Source organism: Marmota flaviventris, chromosome 7, assembly GCF_047511675.1.
Source record: "Marmota flaviventris isolate mMarFla1 chromosome 7, mMarFla1.hap1, whole genome shotgun sequence".
NCBI lineage: Eukaryota > Metazoa > Chordata > Mammalia > Rodentia > Sciuridae > Marmota > Marmota flaviventris.
The window spans coordinates 91,539,891-91,567,652 of NC_092504.1; the positions used below are offsets into that span (position 1 = coordinate 91,539,891).

Here is a 27,762-nt window from a genome sequence, read left to right on the forward strand (position 1 = left end):
TACTAACTTCTTGAGATATTATAGTCTATTTCACTGAAATTAGTGACATTTCAGCAACCCTTTGTAAAGGATCAGAAATTTTCCAGATAGAGTGGGGTGGGGAAGCGAGGTCAAGAACAGTCTAGCTTATTTAGGGAAAACCACAATTAACTCACTCATGCTTGAAAATAAGGGATCAACAGAGAAGTGGTAGAACATCAGTCAGAAAATACAAGTAGGGCCAGATGGGAAAAGAAATTGCTTGCTATTTTGCCTCTCTGCATCCTATAGAAAATATGACTTTGCTATAATACTTAATGTGTTTAGAGCTCCTTAGAGACTAGTTCTCTCAGGATATATAGCACTGTTATTTTTATGAAATTACATATATATTCTTTTATAATACCAGCCTACCTCCTTTTAGCTTTCCCCCTCTCCCCCTCTGGGGCATTCAACCTCAATTGATGCTCAATACATTAAGTGATTTAATTAAGCAAATGCAAATGAATCACTTGAATTCATTGAGTCATTCTGAAGCCTGGTTTACAGATAAAACAAACTCTTAGAGTCCATTTTGGATTCTCCTCACTCTCCTTCCCAGGTTCCTGAAGGGAAAGCCTTGTCATAATCCTGAAGTGCTCAACTTAACCAGCGTCTGTCTCTTTGTGCCATGGCTAATCACTGAGTGTGCTTTTCTTGGGCATATTACTAAAATCTCTTCCAAATCTACCCATGAAACTATCTCTCCTTTTGCTTAAATACATTTAAGGCTTCATTCTGTCTTAAGGGAGAAAAAAGTCTTGAAATGATCTGGGCTCAAATTGATTTGTCAACCTCACCTTCTGCTCCTTTCTATACATTCCCAATGTTCCAGCTTATCTAAACAAGCGACAGTTCCTTGAATTCATGACACTTCATGAGTCAAGTCAGTTTCTTTATATAATTTGTTACCTTTATTTGAAGCCTCTATCCTTGCTTTACAACCTCAGGAACCTTATCACCTTTCCTCACTTTAGGCTAAGTTTAAAATATATATTATTTTTGTGATAATAATAAAAAATATAATAATATATAGCTCAGTAGCAAAGTGCCCTTGGGTTCAACCCTCAGTACCAATAAACAATTATTATTATTATTATTATTATTATTATATTATTATTATTTTTAAAAGATGAAAGAGAACAAATTAGTTTTTCAAGTGCTTTGTCATTACCCCAAGTAACTAATATTTTCTACTATGAAGCTTATTCTTGTTAACTAGTTGAAATTTTTTTTATTATGAAATGATAGTATACAGGAACTCCCAAAGAAAGAACCATCAGTGGAAATTGCTTCTGTCTCCCTGAAATAGACACAGATGATTTTTCCTGGAACTACATAAGCTTGGTTCCAATTATATGGAAAGAGTAGTAGGAGACTGATAAGCACATAACAGGTACTCAATATAAGTTTTAATGAATGAATTTTCTCTTCAGTTGTGACTTAAACTGCATTTCAAGACAGTGCAATAATTTTTGCAGGTATTAAATATGAAAAAAGGTTAGATATCAATGCTATGCCTATACGTGTTGAAATAATAAAAGAGGTCAACTATGAAATAGTGTTTTAAGTAAGGAAGGAAATGTTTCTGAAAATTATTGTAAGGTAATAAAAAAGCAGCTATTTAAAGATGTATGAGTAGACTGTAGAGGTTAGAAGTGTAGGAAAAGAATTCCTAAAGAAACTCCCGAAACCATGCATGAAACTAAACAGCAACAGAGAATTTACATTTAAGGACAATTTTGTTTTAAATTTGAGATAACATGCTGAAAATACTAAAAATTTAATGCAGTCTTTTCAGTTTTACATTTTTAAATGTCAGTTGCAGGCATATATGGTAGTACATGCCTATAATCCTAGCCACTCTGAAGGCTGAGGCAGGAGGATTGCAAGTTCAAGACCAGCCTCAGCAATTTAGCAAGGCCCTAAGCAACTTAGTGAGACCCTGTCTCAAAATAAAAGATAAAAAGGGCTTGGGATATAGCTCAGTAGTTAAGTGTCCCTGGCTTCAACCCTCAGTACCAATAAACAAAGACAAAAATGTCATTGCAGGCTAGCATCACTAATCCTCCTGAACACACTGACCTAGGGGCAATAATACTGTTAACAATATTTGATATCTCCAGTCCCACTCACATACCCTATTGTTCAGTCTATGAAATCAACAACAGTGTAACAAGGTGATGGCATTTTTACTCTAATAATTTTGTTATGTTTACTATTAGAATGTTCAATAAGTATTAAGTAAAACAAGCGGAAATTCATAATGTTAAAAGAGGCCAATTTATACTTCCTAAATGGACAAATAATGATTTCATAAATATCATTCTCAATCTTTCAACAAGTAAATCAGCTAACTGGGTATGCATAAAACCTTTATAGAAAATGTTAGGGACACAAAGATGTATAACACTTGGTTTCTGTCCTTAATGAATTAAAACCTTGTTTAACAATATATTTGCGCTCATAAAATATATGTTTACATTTAAAAATGTTGTTTACTGTACAACACAGTTTTATAGTAATTTTAATAGCCATAATTTACAAAAATCCACATATGGATTCTAACAGGATTGAGAATAACTTTTGCTGATATGATGCTTTGCAATTTAATAAGCACTTGCATAATTGATATATTATCTAACCCCCAAATCTCTGATCAGATTGTTGGGGTGGATGACACCTTCCTTAGTTTACAGATGAGGACACTGAGTACTAAAGAGTTTGCTTAAACTTAGCACTTTCTCAAAGTAACAAAGCTGAAAAGTAGTGAAGCTGGGATTCTAATGAACAATTTCCAACTTCAGGTTCAGTCTTCTTTCAACGTGATCTGCTTTTTCTTAAGCAGAAGATTTTGATTAATTAATTAATTTCAGAAGCTCAGTGCTAGTATCTTTTATATGTGCGAACGTTCAAGGAAATGAGGCACTTTGTAGAAGGGAAGTAGGTGATTTCCCTAGTAATTACATCTTAGGAAAAAATTAATTCTTTAGAATCAGCCATAGAATACATTATATTTCAGGTTTTCCTCAAAGTAAAATTTCAAAGAGAGGCTTACCAGTAAAAAAGGATCAATTTAAGTTCTGAAAGTCAGTGTTTTGGAATAAGGCATTAGAGGCCTCATAAATCACTGTGTTTAATGAATTGACCTTTGATTGTCACCCTTTCCAGATAGGGACTGTATTTCCCCACCTTGTGATTATAGCAACCTTTCTGATTTTATAGAAAAGTGACCTGGCGAGGTTGAGCAATCTATTTGTTGTAAAATTGGATTACCCAGGAACAAAGAAATGAAAATAGACTGGGAAGATCTTTAATGTTATATATAGTATTGCAGATGCTGACTAAAAATAGTATGTACCTCTCACCCTTCCCTATCCAATTCTAAGGCATCTTTTAAAAATTTGATAGCTAAAAATGTTTAGGCAAGGTGCTGGATTGAGGGACAAAAGTTGAAAAAAGTATATTATTTACCAAATCAAAGCTCTGCTTTTTTATAGAGACGCTACAGTGAATAATGGAAATTTAAAAACCTTATTTCTTATTTTTTCCTCTAAGATGAATAAAAATATTTTGACTTCAGAATACCAGAATCCAGAGTTAATTAAATGCATATATTTTCATTTCATTCAAATACTATTTATGCTAGACAAAGTAAACATTACTTTGTTCTGATATTTTGGTTTGGAAAAAACAAGTCCACAATATCTTCCAAGTTGCCCACAAGACCCAACTGAAATACTTTTGGAAAACAGTTTATTTTCCTTCTTTTTCAGTGGCTTAACAATAGGAAGGTATTTTAATAGTTTCTTTAAGTTTTTGAGGCCATGCAAGTAATTCTTTGATAGCTTCTAGTATGGTGTGTTTCACAATAATTAGGTTAAACCAAACTTTTGTGGCCCCAAATGTTGAGTGCTAACTTTCCCAGAGTCAAGAGATTTAAGAGAAAAAATAGCACCTTTTGGCACCATATTCTAATTCCACTATGCTCTTATCCACAAGTTTTCTTGTTTGATTTTTTTCACGTTTGACTTTGTTTGAATGCTGAATATCTATGATGACATAACTCCAAATCCTTGGATAATACTATGTTGATATATACTATTCCTACTGAGATGTAGTATCTTTGTTACCACTGAATCTGAGCTCCATGACTACTTAATCTATTTAATACAGAAGTGACACAGTTTCCTTTTCTGGATGCTTCCACTTTGTATATTTTAAGATGCTTGCTCTTGGAACACAGCATCATGCTTTAAGAAGTCAAGCTATCCTCACTGATGCTGCTTTCCTACTATTTTGGTTTGGAAATGAGGTGTCCCCCAAAAGCTCCTGGGTAAATGCAGGAATATTCAGAAATAAAGTGATTCCATTATGAGAACTGTAACCTAATCAGGCCATCCTGATTTGAATGGACTCACTGGGTGGTAATTGTAGGCAGGTGAGTATACCTAGAGGAGATAGGTCACTAGACCTATCCTAGAACCCTAGAAGGGTTCATCTTCCCTGTAGCTTCTTCCCTTTTCTCTCTCTGCTTTCTGGCCACCATGAATGGAGCAGCATTTCTCCACCATGCCCTTCTGCCATGATGTTGTGTCTCATCTTGGGCTCAGATCAATAGAGTTAATCTACCATGGACTAAACTTTTGAAACTATGAACCAAAGTAAGTTTTTCCTCCAAAGTTGTTCTTGTCAGGCAAAGTTTGATAGATGTGTTAGTCAGCTTTTTGTCACTATGATCAAAATACCTGACATCTATCAAACCTTGCCTCAATAGCACAGCTGTGAATAAATCCATAATTGTCCTTTAAAGACACCAAGGCACTAAGTTTTGCAGTGGTTATTTATGCAATAGAGCACAGTCTCCTAACACTGCCTTGAAAGGATTACCACATACAGTAGTATTTATTAGGGCAGCAATTATATGTGAAATGGTGCTGGATAATAAGAATAGCCAAAGTAGAAAATGGTTATTGTACCTAGGAGTTAAAAAGAGAGCCCTATTGATATAAGTTCTATAAGGACTACATAAACCTTGAAAGAAATTTGCATTCCAGTTCCACTACTCTCTTTCTCTTCCTAAAGGTCCTAATCCTTGTGGGCTCAATGTAAAGAATGTTGGGATCTCAGTAAAGGATAAAAGAAAGGAAAAGACTTTGAGAACTCACCCAGATGTAGACATTTGTAGAGATGTGATGAATGATACAAATTAGTACTCAAAAGGGATCCAATATGAGAAAGTTTTTTATTTTGTATTATTTTTTGGTACCAGGGATTGATTCCAGGGGCTACTTAGGACTACTGACTGATTACTATATGCTAACTATGTTTTATTGATTATTTCAATGACTTTTTATAACAGCTTAATGAGGTTTGTACTGTTATGGCACTATCAGATGGATAAATGTAATTAAAAATACTGAAGTAACTTGCCTTGTATATGTAGTTACTCTGTGCTACAGCCAGGATTTCACTCTTGCCAATCTAGGACCTGAGACTTTATTTACCAATTCAGAAATCACAAATCCTTATCAGAAACATATTTCAAATAAGGCCCAAATATATGTAGTGCTATCATTTTTTTCTGTTAAATAGTAGTAAAGTTTTCTATCTTTTAAAGAAAAAAATTAGTACTTTTTTCTATTTTAGAATGTACTATGTTGCCTCCCCTATACAGTATATTTCTGACACCAGAGAACTTTATTATTATTATTATTTTGTATTTTGATAACATCCCATTCTAATCTCTAAACATATAAGACATGCTGAAGTCTATTTTTTTTTAAAAGGCATGTGGTTGGAATTGAAGCATAAATTATAAATGGCTTAGATTTTGTAAAAATAAAGTTATTCAAGATTTATCTTGGTGGTTATAATATATCAAAGACAAGTAATTTTTTGGGCTTCAATCAGATTCAATAAGTACTTCTTTTCCTATGTCTTCATTACTTAGACCTGTAAATGTTCAAGTAACGTCATTAGCTGATTAAAAACTATAAAGTTTTGCTGGGGATGGTAGCACATACCTGTAATTCCAACTATAAAGGAGGATGAGGCAGGAGGATTGGAAATTTAAGGCCAGCATGGGCAATTTGAAAAGACTCTGTTTCAAAAATAAGAATTTTTTTGGGGAAAAAGGGCTAGTTCATTGGTAATATGCTTGACCAGCTCAAGTGAGACCCTGTATCAATGCCTGGTATCCCTCAACCCCAAAATCAAAACCAAAACCAAAACCAACCAAACAAACTGTAATTTGTGAGCACTCATAAGCACACATACATTCATATACAAATTAACTAACCAATCAAATAACTAAATTACTCACACTACTCCTCATGTTTACTTGTTAAATGAATATTTTCTATATTCAGATAACTATTAATATGAATTTTCAGAAGTTCAGAACAGAATAATCTGTAAGTTAATTTGAAATAACTGCAAAAAACTAAATTGGGATGGGTAATTTTTTAAAAAAAATCAGAAAAATGTGCTTCTTTGTTCTTTCTCTGTCCATCAGTTCTCTTTTGATTTGTATCTATACCAATGACACCAATGACATTCAGATCTATATAGTTCAGTTAGTATTGTTCTCTGGAACTCTGAATCAAATCTAGATATTTTCCAAATGCATCATTAATATCTCTGCCTATTCATTCAGTGATCTTAAATCAAACATGTACAAACATGAATTTATCTATTTTCCATCATGAAACCTGTTTCCTTTCTGGTATCCTCTTTATTTGTTAATGGTACCATCATCTCTTCATCATCCTGCAACCATACCCATAAGCTCAGTTCATACTCATTTCTCACACTATTGCAGTAATCTTTAAATTAAAAACTGCCCTATATTCTTATCCTTTCAAGCCAATTCTTTCTAAAATGCAAATGTGTTCATGTTACTACCTTTCTTAAAAGTCTTCAATGTCTCCCCATAGCCTGTAGCATAAGTTCATTATCTGGTCCAATTCATATTAAAAGCTTAGGCCCTAGACTGGCAGGAGTGAAACTCCTGCCACTCCTTTACTCTCACACTCTTACTATTTTGATGAGAGGGAACCACCAGCTATTTTCCAAACACACCATGATCTATTGCATGAAAAGTTAAATATGTTATTTGCTTTGTCAAGCATACTACTCATTTCTCAAGCTATTAAGCTATATTAAAAGTAAAAAAGAAAAAAAGACAAGCAAACCACAAATTCCACCATCAGGCAGATTTGAGAAATGTGTAGACTGTCGCCCCATATCCTAAGTTTCACTTTCTATAATTTTAGTTATTCCCAGTAAAATGCAGCTTGAAAATAATAAATACAAATTTCCAGAAAGAAATAATCCCTAAGTTTTAAAATGCATGCTGGTTTAAGGAGCATAAAATCTTATGCCATCTTGCTCTGTCCTACCCAGGAGATGTATCATTCCTATGTCTTGTATATCTGTATTGTATATGCTACCTATCCAGTAGTCACTAAGTAGTCATCTCAGTTATTAAATTGTTTGTCGAGGTATCATAATGCTTATACTTATATTACCCTTATTTACTTAATAATGGTGCCAAAGTATAATAATACTAATTTTATTGTGGTACGTTTTATAACTGCTGTATTTTTAGTTATTATTAATTTTTAATTGTGCCTAATTTATAAATCAAACTTTATTGGAGATATGTGTGTATATGAAAAGATGATAGTACAGGGTTTGGTACTATCTGTAGTTTCAAGAACAGACTGGGGATCTTGGAACATATCCTCTTAGGATGGTGGGATGCTACTATATTATTTAATTTTGAAGGAAATCATAATGCCCATTACTGTATTAAAGCTCTAAGGAGTCTCACAGTTTAATTAGTTTCATTTAGAACAACGGTGTTCCTAAAGTTACTTGATAACTGAGTGCCTTTACTATCTAATTCTCTTGAGGGACTATTCTAGGAAACTGCCCCTCTTTGCTGAAACTTTCCCTTCAAAAATCTAGTTCCAATGAGTCCAGGGAGTCAACAACGACAGAGACCTGATTTGTTAAATTACAAACCTTTCCACCTCATGATTACTGTGTTTCCCAGAGACCTCTACAAATTACTTAGTATCTAAAACCCAGTCACATGCTAATAAGGTTTATAAGTAAATCAGGAGTAAAAGGCACCCAAATAATTATTTTCCCCTTGAAATTAGAGTTGTAAAAGCTATGTTAAAAAAAGACATATGCCATTTTAATGCTTCTTCTTAGATATTTACTTAGAAAAGAAAGTAACATGATATTTTTTAATGTAAACTTTTGAAATATTCTGAAAACATATAATCATGAGTAGTGTTTACCAAAAAGATGACATGCTTCTTAATTATATACAAAAATGGTTAACTGCTTATAAAACTCTTGAGGATCATGTTTATTATTTAACATTTCTGGATATCCAATGACAAATACAATACAAATATCATTCTGTCCTCTGATGTTAGAGATGCAGATGTGATAGCATGAGGGCATTTATAAGTAGCACCCACACATAGGCATATGTACAGAATAGGCATGGCAATTTTTCTCATTCTTTAAACCAGATTTGAAGTTTCATGTATTTCCTTGTGTTTCTTAAATCACACACATATGATACACAGAAAAATCAAATAAATATAACAAAACACCAGGAAGATGGTGGTGAGTCAAAAATTTCCATTAGTTTCCAGTAGTTTAATCTTATAAACGTGATTAGTCTTTACTTTGAAGTTAATAAATAAAGAATCTAGAACTTTCTTCTTCATTAGACAACATAAAACAACTAGACTTCCCAAAGGCTTGTGTAGACAATAAAATAAATACTGTTGGACCAAAAGCCTTTTAAAAATCATAAATGAACAATCTGTAAAAGACCTTGTGCTTTCATTTATAATAAAATAAATAATGCTAGGTTATCTTAGGACAATTTTGGTTGTCTTTTAAGGAATCATATCCAAACACTGAGCAAAACTATAAGTAACACATTAATCTATACAACCCACAGAAGCACAATTTCTTCCCTAAAGTATAGTGTGAAAAATTGTAAACAATATTTCGGAGATCCAACATGGCGGCCGGCGAGGAAGCAGCACTTTCAGTATCTCCACATTAACGGGATCAGAAAGACCCATTAATACACCTAGATCCTACCTACTGAGGAACTTCTAGCAAAATTCCGCTGAAAGGAGACCTGCCGGGAATTAGTAAGTTTATTAGAGGTGACAGTTTGTTCCAGACGAGTGAATCGTGAATCTTGACCACGTGGCGCAGAGGTCCAGTCCCGCGGCCTCCGCCTGCCAGGCTCTGCAAGCGGTCCCCGGCGGCCCGGCGCGGCGAGAAGGGTCCCCGCCCGGCCTGGCAGATGGCCCCCGCCCTCCCAGCTCTGCTGGCGCCCGGCTCCAGCTGCGAATGGCCCCCCCACCCGCCCGACTCTGCGAATGCCCCGCCCACCCGGCAAATGGCCCCCCGCCTGCTCGACTCTTGGCCACGCGGCGCAGAGGTCCAGTCCCGCGGCCGCCACCTGCCAGGCTCTGCAAGTGGCCCCTGGCGGCCCGGCACAGCGAGAAGGGTCCCAGCCCGGCCCGGCAGACGGCCCCCGCCCTCCCGGCTCTGCTGGCGGCCCCGCCCGTGCGGCAAACGGCCCCCCGCCCTCCCGGCTCTGCTAACGGCCCCGCCCGCACGGCGAACGGGCCCCCGCCCGCCCGGCTCAGGAGGGGACATGAAGGGAATCTACCAAGCCTTTATGAAATAGCGAACTGGGAACTAAAACCAGAGATTGAGTCAGACCAGAGACAAGCCAGTTCCACCCCTCCCTTCGGACACTCCGGCAAGGAGCCAGGGGCCCGCCATAGCAGAGAGGGGAAGTCACCAAAGTTCAGCCAACGAGATTCCTTCCCAGCGGAATCTACTTTAGCAGGTGTGTGACTCCCATCCACATCAGATACAAACAACCGGGAAACTTCAAAAATCTCTCCGTGGGCGCGACCGTAAGGGCCAAGGGACTCCCGACCCCCAACTCCCCCTAATGCCAGTGACATGGGCATGACTCTAGGGGCGGAGGGAAGCAGAGAAGACTCCCCACCCCCAACTCCCCCAACCGCCAACTGAGAGGGCGTGACGGTAGGGGCGGAGGGAAAAAGAGGACACTCCAGACCCCCAACTCCTCCTACTGCCAGCGGAGTGGTCGTGATTGTAGGGGCTGAGGGAAGCAGAGGGGATCCTCGACCCCCAACTCCCATTACCACCAGTGGCGACACCAATGGTCTTAGCCGCCAGACTCCGAAGGTGTGCCCACCAAAGGGGTCAGGAAAAATTAAACTATTGACTCCCAGAACACAGCTCCACAGCACTGGGGCTTAGATGAATGACAGAGAGAGTGCTCAGTCGTTTGGGAAATAGGGCACGCGGTGGGGCTGAAAGTGTAACCAGATCCTTGGGGAACCGCCTCCGGTGAGCAGGACCTGGCTGGCTGGCAGGAGGAAGGGGAGGAGGGGCCGTAGAAGTGAAACGGCTCTGGACCAACAGAATTGAGAGACTCCCAGGAGCCGCCTTACAGGGATTGCTGTCGACACATTGAGGGCAAAACTCAGCCTGGAGGGTACAGCTTTGCCTACGGGAAGAGAAGAAAATGGATCTCTAAGACCTAATTTTATTTTATTTTTCTCTCCCTTTTTCCCTCTTTCTTTCCCCTTCCAAGTTTTATTGTTCTTTCCATTCTCCTCTATGCTATCTATCTCCCTCTCCTTCTTTCTTTTCAAGAACACCTTCCTTCCCCTTCCCTCCAACTTTCATCCCAAGCATTACGTCCTCCATTTCATGTAACTGTCTAAATGCAAACAGGTGAATGTTTTGAGGCTGTCTATAGTGCTCCTAAATACCTAGCTACTACCAACACCCTGATCCAATCGACGGTTAGTATCCCCCTTCAGTAGAGCAATCTTCTAAAGTAGCCAAGACATACTAACCCTTATACCTTCACAGCACCTAACCTAAAGTCCTAAGAACAAACAACAAATCACTATATGCATACAAAATCCGGAAGCCCTTTATAAATTGAATGAAGGAGCTCTAAAGTACAATAAAGCCCAACATCTCTAGGCATAATCTCCCACCACAAAGGAGAGACAACAGAGATATAAAAAGCCAAAACAAATGTGTAGGAGAAAGCAGTTACAAAGCAGTCAAACAAATCTGGAAAGTAACGTGAACAACATGAAAAAACAAGGGAAAAAAGGATTACAGATAATGCAGGACAACTTAAATCTACAGGAGGACCTAGAAGCATCAGAAACATGGACAGGGAAAGAAATCAAGGCATACCTAACTCAGATGGAACAGAATATTAGAGAAGACATGAGACAGCAAGTCCAAGCATTGAAAGTATATTTTGAAAATGAACTAAACAAACAAATTCAAACTGCAAAGAACGAGCTTTACCAGGAGATAGCGATCTTAAAAAAAACCAAACAGTAATTTTAGAAATGCAAGAAACCATAAACCAGATTAAAAACGCTAACGAGAATATTACAAATAGACTAGATCAAGTAGAAGTCAGAACATCAGATAATGAAGACAAAGTTTATCAACTTGAAAAGAATATAGTCAACACAGAAAAGATGCTTAAATCTCATGAGCAATCTATCCAAGAGATATGGGACCTCATCAAAAAACCAAATTTGAGTCATTGGGATAGAAGAAGGCACAGAGGTTCAAACCAAAGGAATGGACAACTTATTAAATAATCCTAGAAAACTTCCCAGAGATGGAAGATGGAATGGATTGCCAAATCCTGGAAGCCTACAGGACCCCAAACATCCAAAACCATAATAGACCAACTCCAAGACATATAATTATGAAGATAGCCAACATACAGAACAAGGAGAGAATATTAAAAGCTACGAGAGAAAGGAGGCAGATTACATTCAGGGGTAAACCAATTAGGTTAACGGCTGATTTTTCATCACAGACTTTGAAAGCGAGAAGATCCTGGAACAATGTATTTCAAACACTGAAAAATAATGGATTCCAACCAAGAATACTGTATCCAGCAAAATTAAGCTTCAGATTTGACAATGAAATTAAAATCTTTCACGATAAACAAAAGCTAAAAGAATTCGCAGCCAGAAAACCAGCACTGCAAAGCATTTCGGGCAAAATTCTACAAGAAGAGGAATGGAAAAACAGTGCCCAAAACTAACAGTGGGAGGTATCTCAGTAAAGGGGGAAGGAAAATAACCAAAAAGTAAAAACTAGCCAAACTAAAATAAATAAATAAATAAATAAACATGACTGGAAGTACAAATCATATTTCAATTGTAACCTTAAATGTTAATGGACTAAACTCACCAATCAAGAGACACAAGCTAGTAACCTGGATCAAAAAAACAAATCCAACAATATGCTGCCTTCAGGAGACTCATATGATAGGAAAAGACATACACAGGCTGAAGGTGAAAGGTTGGGAAAAATCATACCACTCACATGGCCCTCTGAAGCAAGCAGGAGTGGCCATACTCATATCGAATAAAATCAACTTCAAACCGAAGTTAATCAAAAGGGATAAAGAAGGACATTATATCCTGTTAAAAGGAACCATCCACCAACAAGACATAACAATTATCAATTTGTATGCACCAAACAATGGTGCGGCAACGTTCATAAAACAAACTCTCCTCAAGTTCAAGAGTCAAATAGACCACAACACAATAATTATGGGTGACTTCAACACACCGCTCTCGACATTAGACAGATCCTCCAGACAAAAGCTGAATAAAGAAACTATAGAACTCAATGAAACAATCAATAACCTAGACTTAACCGACATATATAGAATATATCAACCATCATCAAGTGGATACACGTTCTCAGCAGCACATGGATCTTACTCAAAGATAGATCATATATTATGCCATAGGGCAACTCTTAGTAAATATAAAGGTGTGGAGATAATACCATGCACCATATCTGATCATAATGGAATGAAACTGGAAATCAATGATAAAAGAAGGAAGGAAAAATCCTGCATCACATGGAAAATAAACAATATGTTACTGAATGATCAATGGGCTACAGAAGACATAAAGGAGGAAATCAAAAAATTCTTAGAGATAAACGACAATTCAGACACAACATACCGGAATCTATGGGACACAATGAAAGCAGTTTTAAGAGGGAAATTCATTTCCTGGAGTTCATTCCTCAAAAAAAGAAAAAACCAACAAATAAATGAACTCACACTACATCTCAAAACCCTAGAAAAGGAAGAGCAAAACAACAGCAAATATAGCAGAAGACAAGAAATAATTAAAATCAGAGCGGAAATCAACGAAATTGAAACAAAAAAAACCATTGAAAAAATTGATAAAACTAAAAGTTGGTTCTTTGAAAAAATAAATAAGATCGACAGGCCCTTAGCCATGCTAATGAAGAGAAGAAGAGAGAGAACTCAAATTACTAACATACGGGATGAAAAAGGCAATATCACAACAGACACTACGGAAATACAGAAGATAATTAGAAAGTATTTTGAAACCCTATATTCTAATAAAATAGAAGACAGTGAAGATATCGATAAATTTCTTAAGTCATATGATCTGCCCAGATTGAGTCAGGAAGACACACACAATTTAAACAGACCAATAACAAAGGAAGAAATAGAAGAAGCCATCAAAAGACTACCAACCAAGAAAAGCCCTGGACCGGATGGGTATACAGCGGAGTTTTACAAAACCTTCAAAGAAGAAATAATACCAATACTTTTCAAGCTATTTCAAGAAATAGAAAAAGAAGGAGCTCTTCCAAATTCATTCTATGAAGCCAACATCACCCTGATCCCGAAACCAGACAAAGACACTTCAAAGAAAGAAAACTACAGACCAATATCTCTAATGAACATAGATGCAAAAATTCTCAATAAAATCCTGGCGAATCGAATACAAAAGCATATCAAAAAAATTGTGCACCATGATCAAGTAGGATTCATCCCTGGGATGCAAGTTTGGTTCAATATACGGAAATCTATAAATGTTATTCACCACATCAATAGACTTAAAGATAAGAACCATATGATCGTCTCGATAGATGCGGAAAAAGCATTCGACAAAGTACAGTATCCCTTTATGTTCAAAACACTAGAAAAACTAGGGATAACAGGAACTTACCTCAACATTGTAAAAGCTATATACGCTAAGCCTCAGGCTAACATCATTCTAAATGGAGAAAAACTGAAGGCATTCCAGCTAAAATCTTGAACAAGACAGGGATGCCCTCTCTCACCACTTCTATTTAATTTAGTCTTGAAATACTAGCCAGAGCAATTAGACAGACAAAAGAAATTAAAGGCATAAAAATAGGAAAAGAAGAACTTAAAATATCACTATTTTCAGATGATATGATCCTATACCTAGAAGACCCAAAATGGTCCACAAAAAAACTCCTAGAACTAATAAATGAATTCAGCAAAGTGGCAGGATATAAAATCAACACGCATAAATCAAAGGCATTCCTATATATCAGCAACAAAACTTCTGAAATGGAAATGAGGAAAACCACCCCATTCACAATATCCTCAAAAAAAATAAAATACTTGGGAATCAACCTAACAAAAGAGGTGAAAGATTTAGACAATGAAAACTACAGAACCCTAAAGAGAGAGATAGAAGAAGATCTTAGAAGATGGAAAAATGTACCCTGTTCATGGATAGGCAGAATCAACATCATTAAAATGGCGATATTACCCAAAGTTCTCTACAGGTTCAACGCAATGCCAATCAAAATCCCAACGGCATTTCTTGTAGAAATAGATAAAGCTATCATGAAATTCATATGGAAAAACAAAAGACCCAGAATAGCAAAAGCAATTCTAAGCAGGAAGTGTGAATCGGGAGGTATAGCGATACCAGATTTCAAACTGTACTACAGAGCAATAGTAACAAAAACAGCATGGTACTGGTACCAAAACAGGCAGGTGGACCAATGGTACAGAATAGAGGACACAGAGACCAATCCACAAAATTACAACTTTCTTATATTTGATAAAGGTGCTAAAAGCATGCAATGGAGGAAGGATAGCATCTTCAACAAATGGTGCTGGGAAAACTGGAAATCCATATGCAACAAAATGAAGCTGAACCCCTTTCTCTCGCCATGCACAAAAGTTAATTCAAAATGGATCAAAGAGCTTGATATCAAATCAGAGACTCTGCGCCTGATAGAAGAAAAAGTTGGCTCCGATCTACATGTTGTGGGGTTGGGCTCCAAATTCCTTAATAGGACGCCCATAGCCCAAGAGTTAAATACAAGAATAAACAAATGGGACTTACTGAAACTAAAAAGTTTTTTCTTAGCAAGAGAAACAATAAGAGAGCTAAATAGGGAACCTACACCCTGGGAACAAATCTTTACTCCTCACACTTCAGATAGAGCCCTAATATCCAGAGTATACAAAGAACTCAAAAAATTAAACAATAAGATAACAAATAACCCAATCAACAAATGGGCCAAGGACCTGAACAGACACTTCTCAGAGGAGGACATACAATCAATCAATAAGTACATGAAAAAATGCTCACCACCTCTAGCAGTCAGAGAAATGCAAATCAAAACCACCCTAAGATACCATCTCACTCCAGTAAGATTGGCAGCCATTATGAAGTCAAACAACAATAAGTGCTGGCGAGGATGTGGGGAAAAGGGTACACTTGTACATTGCTGTTGGGACTGCAAATTGGTGCAGCCAATTTGGAAAGCAGTATGTAGATTCCTGGGAAAGCTGAGAATGGAACCACCATTTGACCCAGCTATCTCCCTTCTCGGTCTATTCCCTGAGGACCTTAAAAGAGCATACTATAGGGATACTGCCACATCAATGATCATAGCAGCACAATTCACAATAGCTAGACTCTGGAATCAACCTAGATGCCCTTCAATAGATGAATGGATTAAAAAAAAAGTGGCATTTATACACAATGGAGTATTACGTAGCATTAAAAAATGACAAAATCATGGATTTTGCAGGGAAATGGATGGCATTAGAGCAGATTATGCTAAGTGAAGCTAGCCAATCCTTAAAAAAACAAATGCCAAATGTCTTCTTTGATATAAAGAGAGCAACTAAGAACAGAATAGGGAAGAAGAGCATGAGGAAAAGATTAATATTAAACAGAGACAAGTGGGGGGGAGAGAAAGGGAGAGAGAAGGGAAACTGTATGGAAATGGAAGTAGACCCTCATTGTTACACAAAATTACATATAAGAGTTTGTGAGGGGAAAGGGGAAAAAAAAACAAGGGAGAGAATTAAACAACAGCAGATGGGGTAGAGAGGGAAGATGAGAGGGAAGGGGATGGGGGATAGTAGGGGATAGGAAAGGTAGCAGAATACAACAGTCATTAATATGGTATTATGTAAAAATATGGATGTGTAACCGATGTGATTCTGCAACTTGTATTTGGGGCAAAAATGGGAGTTCATAACCCACTTGAATCAAATGTATGAAAGATGATATGTCATGAGCTTTGTAATGTTTTGAACAACCAACAAAAAAAAAAAAGAAAAAAAATAAACAATATTTCAAGAGAAAAGAATAACAGTTATAAAATTAAAATTTTCTTTGGAAATAGGGGAAAACCTTATTTTCCCCCATTATTAATAGAAGAGGAATAGGAATTCTAGTAGTTAATTCAACAAACTTTAAGGTAAGCACTGTCGCAGGGATTGGTTATACAGCAGCCCCTGCTGCCAAAGAGAATACATTCCAGTGGGGGTGGGAAGACAGATGATATGCACAAGACAAATAAACATATACTGTATCAGGAAGAAAAATTAAAGATGGAATATAATAAACAAGAGACTTATTTTAGACAGGATGATCTGAAAGAACCTATCTGATAAAGGTTAACATCTGAGATCTGAATGAAGTGAGGAAATAAAGTATGGATTCTCTGGCAGGAAGTTTTCCAGATAAATGCATAAAAAGTATAATTAGTGAACAGGAGACTGGCAGAAGAGAAGACAAAGAAGTATCCAGGGGCCTGAGTATAAGAAGCTTTATAATTTATGTAGAAACTTTGGATTTTATTTTGAATTAGATGGATTTGGGGACATTATTTGGTGTACATTTTTAAAAGGATCTCTACTGGTAAGGAAGAACAGAAGCAGAGAGTCTAATTAGCAAGGAAGAGTAGAAATAGGGAGTCTAACTAGGATACTGCTACAATAGTCAAGTCCAAACATGATAATTACTTAGACTAAGAATATAGCAATGGAAAGAGTAGGAAATGATTTGGTTTGAGATATAATATATAATAAATATATTACATATATATGTACATATACTTATATACATATCTATATATATTCTGGGTTAAGTATACATGCATATTAAATGTACACGGTTATATAGCAGCCCCTGCTGTCAAAGAGCACACATTCCACTGGGGGGAGACAGATGATTTTAAATATACACATATATTTAAACTAGAGCTGAGGGAATTTGCTGATGAATTGGATGTAGAGCACAAAAGAAAGAGAAAACTTAATGATGGTGTCATAGTTTTGAGCCTAAGCAGTTACAAAATCACACTGCCATACACTTAATTATAGTAGAGGTAAGGTTTGAGATTTTTCAACTTTAAAAGGTTTAGAAACTGAAGAAGAACCAGGAAAGAAGACTGATAAGGGGTCATCCTATTGGTTTCTCAGAGGAAAACTAAAAACAGTAATATAAAAAGGGAATTATATGATTTGTCAAATGAAGCTAACACCCTACACAAAATAAGAAATGTCCATTAGATTTAGTACACAGAAGTCAGTGGTGGCCTTGACAATAACAATATTGTTAGAGTGCACAGTTTCTGTGATATCACTCTAACGAGTTCAGGTATAGAAGCAAAACTAATAAATGAACAGGCATAGTATAAATAGAAAAATCACCATTATATATAATGATGCTTGTAATATTTGATTTGGGTAAGAATCACCAATGAGTTGTCATTCATTGGTGTCATCTACTATCAGAATTTATCCCTTATTTTAAGGGATTCTCAAGGAGACTATAAGCTCTTGTATTTTATTCAAATCTATACTTCCCCATGCCAAGAAGATTTTCAAATATATTTATTAAACCACATGCTTCAGTCAACTTGAATCCTAATACGAAGGATATTAAGACACAGTGCTGATCATCAGACTCTAAGGAGGAGAGGTGAATGGAGAAAGAACACAGGCAGAACCTGAGGTAGGAAAGGTTATGTAAAAACAGCCCAAGTGTCTTCATTGATTAAATATACTGATGAGCAAACTGAACTCAATGCTGACTAATGTTCAAAAATTTCTAAGAGAAGCAATGGGAAAATTTCTAAGAAAATAATGTTTCATACATATATGAACAATAAGGGCTTACATACTGGAAGGCAAGGAAGCAGAAGAAAGAGGTCTGAATTAAGTAGAAATTTATGAATTCTCACATAACAAGGAGGAGCTTAAAGAAGTAAAACTTTCATTGCTTCACTTTAATAAAGTGCCAGTGTTTTAATCCCTTCCTGACCTATTTTTATTTAGCACTGAAAAGGGTACATTGTTTGATTTGGGTATTAGCTTTTAAGGAGATTAGTTTCCAGGAAAAGTAAAGCATTTTGTATATGAAGAAGAACCGTGATACAAGGCATTAGATTGTACTCTGTTCCCAAACCACCTGTTAAAAAGCAAAGGGGTGGGCAGGGTGGGGAAAAACAAAAAAGAGCCCAAAATCAATCCTTCTAATTAGCTCCAGAATCCAATATCTATTCCCTTCCAACATTATAGATGAAATTAAAAATTACTATGAAAGAAAAAAAAAAGCTTCTCAATGAAAAATATTTAAAACCTTTCAAAATATATATGTGCCTTAGAGTTTTAACCAAAGGGAAGCTGAATCCTTTTACGTACATGCCATATGCAAGAAACGAAAATAGATCTTTTTCTTTTTAATCACAGATATCAATCTGTATTTGATTATTAATTATGGACCACAGTGCAACTAAGATGCAAATACAGTGGGGAAAGACAAAGCTTCCTAAATCTTTTTGTTTTGAGGAGGGGTTATTGGGGTTGAACCTAGGGATGCTTTACCACTGAGCTACATCTCCAGTATTTTTTATTTTTAATTTTGAGACAGGGTCTAAGTTAATTAGCCTGTCCTTGAATTAACTTTCCTTAGATAGTTCTGGCTTGATCTTAACCCTTAAGAAAAATTGATACCTAGAATTCCACGTGGGTACAGATTAGGTGTTTTTCAGTCCTGTTATAACATCCTTTATATAACAAATATTTTATAATATTTATCTTAATTATATTGAAATGAAAGGAATAGCTGGGTCAGCTTGTATACCTATGCAATAAAAATAAAAATAAATGTAATCACTTAGCTATAATAGAAATGAGAAAATATTTTATAGAATGATATTAATGGAAGAGAATAAAAATGCCCTAAAATTTCTAAAACATGCTCAGGGCTTAACATTCAGTATGATAACACGTAAATCCTCTGAATTATATGATATTTTCTCAAGAATTTACTGAGATGTTTGTTACTGGAATTTTGTTCTTCACTAATCCAAAGCACCATAGGTTGTAGGTGAAAGAGCATATAGTAATTTAGAAGATCAGACTTCTCTTCCAAATAATTCCTCCTTATAAAAAACATCTAATGCTGCTCTTCAGTGGATGAATGAATAAAGAAAATGTGGTATATACACACAGTGGAATATCATTCAGCACTAAAAAAAAAAAAAAAAAAAAGAACAAAATCATGGCATTTGTAGGTAAATGGATGGAGCTGGAGATTTTGGGTTTGGCTAAGTGAAATTAGCCAATCCCAAAAAACCAACTGCTTAATGAGTTCTCTGATTTAAGGATGCTGATCCATAATATGCTGTCGGGGCGGGGTGTGATGGAAGGATTAAATGAACTGTAGATAGGGCAAAGGGGAAAAGAGGAGGGAGGGAAAGGGAAGGGACATATGGGTAGGAAAAACGGTGGACTGCGATGGTCATCATTACCCTAAGTACATGTATGAAGGAAGACACGAAGGATGTGACTCTACTTTGTGTACAACCAGAGATATGAAAAATTGTGCTCTATATGCTTAATATGAATAGTAGTGCATTCTGTTGTCATATATAACAAATTAAAATTTAAAAAAAATCTAATGCATACTGGTACACAAAACTTTAATATAAAATGTTTTTTAAAAATTTTATTTATTTTTTTATTTATATATGACAGCGGAAAATATCTCTGGTTGTATACAAAGTATATTTACACCAATTCATGTCTTCACACATGTACTTTGGATAATAATGATTATCACATTCCACCATAATTTATAACCCCATGCCCCCTCCCTTCCCCTCCAACCCCTCTGCCCTATCTAGAGTTCATCTATTCCTCCCATGTTCCCTCTCCCTATCCCACTATAAATCAGCCTCCTTAAATCAAAGAAAACATTCAACATTTGTTTTTTTGGGATTGGCTAACTTCACTTAGTATTATCTTCTCTAACTCCATCCATTTACCTGCATATGCCATGATTTTATTGTCTTTTATTGCTGAGTAATATTCCACTGTGTACATATGCCACATTTTTTTAATCTATTCATCTATTGAAGGGCATCTAGGTTGGTTCTACAGTTTAGATATTGTGAATTGTGCTGCTATAAACATTGATGTGGCTGTGTCCCTGTAGTATGCTGTTTTTAAGTCCTTTGGGTATAGACGAAGAAGAGGAATAGTTGGGTCAAATGGTAGTTCCATTCCCAATTTCCCAAGAAATCTCCAAACTGCTTTCCATATTGGCTGTACCACCAACAGTGTATGAGTGTACCTTTTTTTCCCATCCTCACCAACACTTATTGTTGTTTGCCTTCATAATAGCTGCCATTCTGACTGCAGTGAGAGAAAAGATAGCCTCTTCAACAAATGGTGCTGGGAAAACTGGAAATCCATATGCAAAAAAATGAAATTAAACCCCTATCTCTCACCACGCACAAAACTCAACTCAAAATGGATCAAGGACTTAGTAATAAAACCAGAGACTCTGCGTCTAATAGAAAAAGGAGGCCCTAATCTGCATTATGTGGGATTAGGCCCCAACTTCCTTAATAAGACTCCTGTGGCACAAGAATTAAAATCAAGAATCAATAAATGGGATGGGCTCAAACTAAAAAGTTTCTTCTCAGCAAAAGAAATAATCTGTGAGGTGAATAGAGAGCCTATATCTTGGGAGCAAATCTTTACCCCTCACCCATCAGATAGAGCACTAATCTCTAGGGTATATAAAGAACTGAAAAAGGTAAGCACCAAAAAAAAAAAAAAAAAAAACCAACAAAAAAAACCCCAAAATTCAAATAACCCAATCAATAAATGGGCGAAGGACTTGAACAGACACTTCTCAGAAGATGATATACAATCAATCAACAAATATATGAAAAAATGTTCATCATCATTAGTAATTAGAGAAATGCAAATAAAATGTTTCTTTAGATAGAAAAATCAATATTGCTTCTTAAATGAACTTCCTTTTAATAGCATCCAATTGTTTTTATTTTATTTTATAATAATAACAATAATAAGTAATATATATGATATTTTAGGAATATTTCTCATTACTAAATATTTCTAGATATCAAAAATATATCCCTCTTAAGAACCAGAAACTTCTATATTAAATATTTTAGACATTTAAGTAATTTTAAACATGTTTTATAAATAATAATTATGATAAAAATGAATATTGAGATATCCAATGTACAGTTTAAGAAACAGAATATTAGCCATACTTTTGAAATCTATTTCTCTACCTTGAGATAAACACTATCCTGAATTTTGTGTTTACCATTCTATTGGTTCTCCTTTTAGTTTTACTACATTGATATGTATCTCTAATATTATTATTTAATTTTGAATATTTCTAAACTTTAGATAAATGAAATTTCATACATACATTTTTCCCACTCAATATTATGTTTGTAAGTTTTGTGCATGTTGATATATGAAGTTGTACTTCATTTTCCCTACTCTAAGTATCCCATTGTAGAGCTATGATTTATCCATTCTCTAAAGGATAGTCATTTGGAATGTTTTCTTTTTTTTTTTTGCTTTTACAACCAACTCAAACATTTTTTGTGTGTGTACAATTTAAAAATTTCTTTATCAGTTACATATTTTTTGGCCTCCTTGGGAAAATCTGAATTACTTAATTTCTTATGATTCTAAGTCACAGTAATGACTATCAATTATATATAACATAGCAGTATAATAATGTCCTCATATGTTTCTGAGATTTTATATATATACACACTAATTTTTATTAGAGTTAGTAAACTCTGATTTTTACAGTTCTTCTCTCTCTTCTCTTACTCTGGGGCTCTAGGCAAGAGGAAGCTCTGAATATTTATTTTAGCAGTCTATTTTTAATTTCCTCTCTGTAGATCTAGTTAGCTAATGACATTTTGAGAATTATGCCAAATTCTAAAAGACAGAATGAGAGCTTTTCTTGGAGAAATGTGTGCTGCTATATGAGAAAAATGGTATTATGAAGGAACAAAATTTTGGTATTTCATGTTTGGTTCAAGCATTCATTATCTATTTTACCTTGTCAAGTTACCAATCTTCTGAGATTTACTTTCTCATATATAAAACATAAAAAAACAATAGTATTTGATAGTATTATTGTGAGAAATAAATTGCACCATAGCATACTCCTGGTCAAACCAATGTCCTTCAGTAAATGTAGGTTGCTTAACCTTCCTATCTACTCACTTTCAGTGAGAGATGGTATTTACCCAACTATTCAAAAGACCAGAGACTTCTTGATTTGCTTCATGGTTTGCAGATACATTCTTCATAGTCCCAAACATACATCAACTTTCATAGAGGTGAGGTGTTATTATATCTTTAAAAATTATAGCAAATGCATCATTACAAATGTTAAGAAGCATATTTGCTACTGCAGAAAATTACAGTGGCTTGTTATGGTTTGGAAATAAGTGTCCCCCCAAAACTCATGTATAGGAAACATGATGTCCAATGTAGCAATGTTCAGAGGCAAAATGACTAGATTATGAAAGTTGTAACCTCATCAGTGGACTAATGTATTTGATATATTAATCTTCTAAATGGATTACTGGATGTAGGTAGGTGAGGCATGACTAGAGGAAGTCAGTCACTAGGGGCATACCCTTGGGCAATTATATATCGACACTGATTCCTTCTGCTTGCTCTCTCTTTCTTTCTTTTTTTTAAATTTTTTATTGTTGGTTGTTCAAAACATTACATAGTTCTTGATATATCATATTTCACACTTTGATTCAAGTGGGTTATGAACTCCCATTTTTACCCCATATACAAATTGCAGAATCACATCAGTTACACATCCATTGATTTACATATTGCCATACTAGTGTCTGTTGTATTCTGCTGCCTTTCCTATCCTCTACTATCCCCCCTCCCCTCCCCTCCCCTCTTCTCTCTCTACCCCCTCTACTGTCATTCATTTCTCCCCCTTGTATTATTTTACCCTTTCCCCTCACTTCCTCTTGTATGAAATTTTGTATAACCCTGAGGGTCTCCTTCCATTTCCATGCAATTTCCCTTCTCTCTCCCTTTCCCTCCCACCTCTCATCCCAGTTTAATGTTAATCTTCTTCTCATGCTCTTTGTCCCTACTCTGTTCTTAGTTACACTCCTTATATCAAAGAAGACATTTGGCATTTGTTTTTTAGGGATTGGATAGCTTCACTTAGCATAATCTGTTCTAATGCCATCCATTTCCCTGCAAATTCTATGATTTTGTCATTTTTTAAAGCAGAGTAATACTCCATTGTGTATAAATGCCACATTTTTTTTTATCCATTCATCTATTGAAGGGCATCTAGGTTGGTTCCACAGTCTTGCTGTTGTGAATTGTGCTGCTATGAACATCGATGTAGCAGTGTCCCTGTAGCATGCTCTTTTTAGGTCTTTAGGGAATAGACCAAGAAGGGGAATAGCTGGGTCAAATGGTGGTTCCATTCCCAGCTTTCCAAGAAATCTCCATACTGCTTTCCAAATTGGCTGCACCAATTTGCAGTCCCAACAGCAATGTACAAGTGTACCCTTTTCCCCACATCCTTGCCAGCACTTGTTGTTTGACTTCATAATGGCTGCCAATCTTACTGGAGTGAGATGGTATCTTAGGGTGGTTTTGATTTGCATTTCTCTGACTGCTAGAGATGGTGAGCATTTTTTCATGTACTTGTTGATTGATTGTATGTCCTCCTCTGAGAAGTGTCTGTTCAGGTCCTTGGCCCATTTGTTGATTGGGTTATTTGTTATCTTATTGTCTAATTTTTTGAGTTCTTTGTATACTCTAGATATTAGGGCTCTATCTGAAGTGTGAGGAGTAAATATTTGTTCCCAGGATGTAGGCTCCCTATTTACCTCTCTTATTGTTTCTTTTGCTGAGAAAAAACTTTTTAGTTTGAGTAAGTCCCATTTGTTGATTCTAGTTATTAACTCTTGTGCTCTGGGTGTCCTATTAAGGAATTTGGAGCCTGACCCCACAGTATGTAGATCGTAGCCAACTTTTTCTTCTATCAGACGGCGTGTCTCTGATTTGATATCAAGCTCCTTGATCCATTTTGAATTCACTTTTGTGCATGGCGAGAGAAAGGGATTCAGTTTCATTTTGTTGCATATGGATTTCCAGTTTTCCCAGCACCATTTGTTGAAGATGCTATCCTTCCTCCATTGCATGCTTTTAGCCCCTTTATCAAATATAAGATAGTTGTAGTTTTGTGGATTGGTTTCTGTGTCCTGTATTCTGTACCATTGGTCCACCCGTCTGATTTGGTACCAGTACCATGCTGTTTTTGTTACTATTGCTCTGTAGTATAGTTTGAAGTCTGGTATCGCTATACCGCCTGATTCACACTTCCTGCTTAGCATTGTTTTTGCTATTCTGGGTCTTTTATTTTTCCATATGAATTTCATGATTGCTTTATCTATTTCTAGAAGAAATGCCGTTGGGATTTTGATTGGGATTGCATTAAACCTATTGAGAACTTTTGGTAATATCGCCATTTTGATGATGTTAGTTCTGCCTATCCATGAACAGGGTATATTTTTCCATCTTCTAAGATCTTCTTGCCCTCTCGTTCTCACTCTCACTCTCTCTGCTTCCTGGCTGCCTTAAGCTGAGCATATTTCCTCCACCATGCCCTCTGCCATGAATATTTTACCTTATTTCACGACCAGAGCAATAGACTAACCATAGGTCCCACATCTGAAACTGTAAGAAAAAATAAACTTTTCCTCCTCTAAGTTTTTCTTTTCTGGTGTTTTGGATTCAGCAAGGAAAAACTAACTAACAAGGCTTAAGGAAACCTTAAGAACATAAAGAGGTACAGAGAGAAAAAAGATTTAAAGGAAAAGAAAGATGATTTATGTGGTAAAGAGACAATGAAAAGATTCATGAACAACCAGTATTTCTGAGAAGAAGACCAGAATAAATGGAGTGACATTTATTCTGCTTAAAGAATTCTTAGGCCCCAATTGTCTGGAAGGAAACTTTTCCTAGATAGAAGATATGAATTCTATTTGAAAATCTCACATGCTATAGCAAAGTTAATGAGACTAATGCCTTTGAACATCCTTCCTTTCAAAAAAAAAAAAAAGTTAAAGACAAGAAGTTTTGATCAGACAGAACACTTTTTAAGTATTAAGGCACAGACAGGACAGTATTTAAGTATTAAGGTTGGGTTCAGATCTCTTTTAAGTACTACATGCTGCATAATTGAGCAATGTTTAAAGAGACAATTGTGGCCTAAGAATTCTTTAAGCAGTTGCATTTACATATGAAGGCAATAGAACCATTTTCTCTAACATTCAAATGTTAAGGAATAAAAATCCCCATCTCTGGGGAAAAAAGCAAACAAATAACACATATCACACATATAATATATATCTTAGTATGCTAACCTCTTGTATCAGTAGTTTACATATATGATTTTATTTCATCCTTATAAAATTATCCTCATTTTATAACTGAGAATAAATTTTATCCTTTATCTTTATTTTACAACTGGGGAGAGCCTTCATTATATACATTACATAATTGATAAAAGAGTATGCTCAGAAAAGTTAGTCAGCTTGCCAAAGTCATATTGTCATTAAGTAGAAAATCAGAGGTTTGACTACAACTGTTAGATTCCACAGATTTGGCTTTGTAAGTACCCATGCAACGGTTCTTAGAAAAGAAAATTGTAAATAGAGAAGATTAAAAAAAAGCAAATACCAATTATTGCCACAACGATGGGTAGATTTTATGTAATTGTGATGTGGGTAGTCTTTCTAAATTTGAGTTTGGAGTTTGCTTTTAATTATATACACTTTAAATTTTTGTTCCCAACATAATTATTTAAAATTTTTCTTTTCATTAAAAACTAAAATCAAAGAAAATGACAAACTATAGCAGAAGGATGAATCAAACTATACTGATGAAACTTCCTATAGTCACATTACTTATAATCACTATTTACTCTTAATTCAATTTTATAAAATCAGACCAGAGTTTTAACTTACCATTTATTTAAGTGATTTCATTATTTAAAAAAAATTATAAGAAAGAAGTGTTCATCTCTATCCCTTACCCCAACAACCCTACCATAATTCACTTATCAAAGTCTACTCAATTTATCTTGGTATTTGCAAGGCCTAAAGTAGAAGGAGTAAATAATGTATGGTCAATCCTCATTACTCACCAACTGTGGAATTGTGAATTTCCCTCCTCATTGATATTTGTGGTGCTTTCATGGTCACTAGTGTACATATACAGAGCAGTGAAGAATTGAAGTTGCTACTGCATATTTTCCTACTTGAGATTGAACAGGTAACTTGTTTTCTTGTTTCAGCTCTCCTACTGTAAACAAGCATCCTTTTGTGCTCTATATAATGCCATTTCACCCCCCCACACCCCCACATTTTTTTGTGCTTTATTTTGGCGGGAGAAGTGATATCACTGTTCCAAATCACATCCATGATGAAATGTTATGTAGTGTTCCTAAGTGCATGTAAGCTGTGATGTGCTTAACAGAGAAAATTTGTGTGTCAGGTACGCTTCTGATTCAGGCATGCATTAGAGTGCTGTTGAATGTAAGTTCACTATAAATGAACCAACAGTATGTGTTAAATAAGATGTCTTTAAACAGAAGCACACATAAATTAAGGTTTATGCTGATTGGTTGATAAAAATGTAACTAGAGGCTTATCCCTGGACATTTGCAAAACTGATAATGCATTAGAGATTTTGATCATAATGCATCAAAAACTGTCATAAATTTACCACAATAATAAAAAAACACACACAGTATACCCTTGGAAGTTAAAAATACTGCATAGTAACTCTTAGATGAATATATTAATCAAAACTGAACTATATACTATTAAGAAGCAAATATCAATTAAAACACTATATATATTAATATACATTAGCCAAAATAAGTCTCAGAAAAAAGTTTAGAGGCTTTAAGAAATACATTTGTTAAAAAATAAGAAGAAAAAAATAAATGATTTAAGCATTAAATCTAAGAAAAAAGTAAACAACTATAATATATAAGCAAGAAAATGATAACATAAAAGCAAAAATAATAAACCAAGAAGGCAAACATGGTAGAAAGTAAAAGAAATCTCCAACTCAAAATTTGGAAATGTAAAGGACTTCCATAAATTCACAAAAGCAAT

The 27,762-nt window shown here is 35.5% G+C and overlaps 1 protein-coding gene and 1 pseudogene across 1 annotated transcript in view; one reads left to right on the forward strand and one right to left on the reverse strand.

The window, feature by feature from the left end:
• The window catches only part of Gstcd (glutathione S-transferase C-terminal domain containing), a 185,342-nt gene that overhangs the window by 46,495 nt on the left and 111,085 nt on the right, over positions 1-27,762 (reverse strand). The gene's annotated exons all lie outside the window — the stretch shown is intronic.
• LOC114092806 (uncharacterized) overlaps positions 9,077-27,762 on the forward strand; it is a 63,127-nt pseudogene continuing 44,441 nt past the window's right edge.